Genomic DNA, 450 nt, shown 5'->3' on the forward strand with positions numbered 1-450 from the left:
ATTCACATTAATAAAAATAAATAAATGATCTAATATTTAAAATGAACATATTAATATTATGCTCTCTACTCTCTAGCTACCATTAGTTTAATTGAAAAGTGCTTAAAAAAATATAATCAGTAGTAATAGAAATACAGTAACATTCATTCTTTTTTTAATATTTAATTGTCTTTATGTATTTCTTTAACTTCTTTGGAAAACTTTCGTTGGATAATTTTTTTCTGCGTTCATATGGACCGGAGAACCATTTTAGAAGAAATATTTGTGTTTTTCAACCCTATTTTACGTTTGATAAATTAAAAAAATATATATATTGGTACTTTTAACTTTGAGAAATTAGAGATATATGCTTTTAAAAGTATTTACAAAAAATATTTTTTAAATTCTAGTATAAAATTATATATTAATAAATATGCTTACTTATGTTTACTTTTTATTATATTTATATTT

Source organism: Arachis duranensis, chromosome 3 (assembly GCF_000817695.3).
Source record: "Arachis duranensis cultivar V14167 chromosome 3, aradu.V14167.gnm2.J7QH, whole genome shotgun sequence".
In the NCBI taxonomy this organism is placed as follows: domain Eukaryota; kingdom Viridiplantae; phylum Streptophyta; class Magnoliopsida; order Fabales; family Fabaceae; genus Arachis; species Arachis duranensis.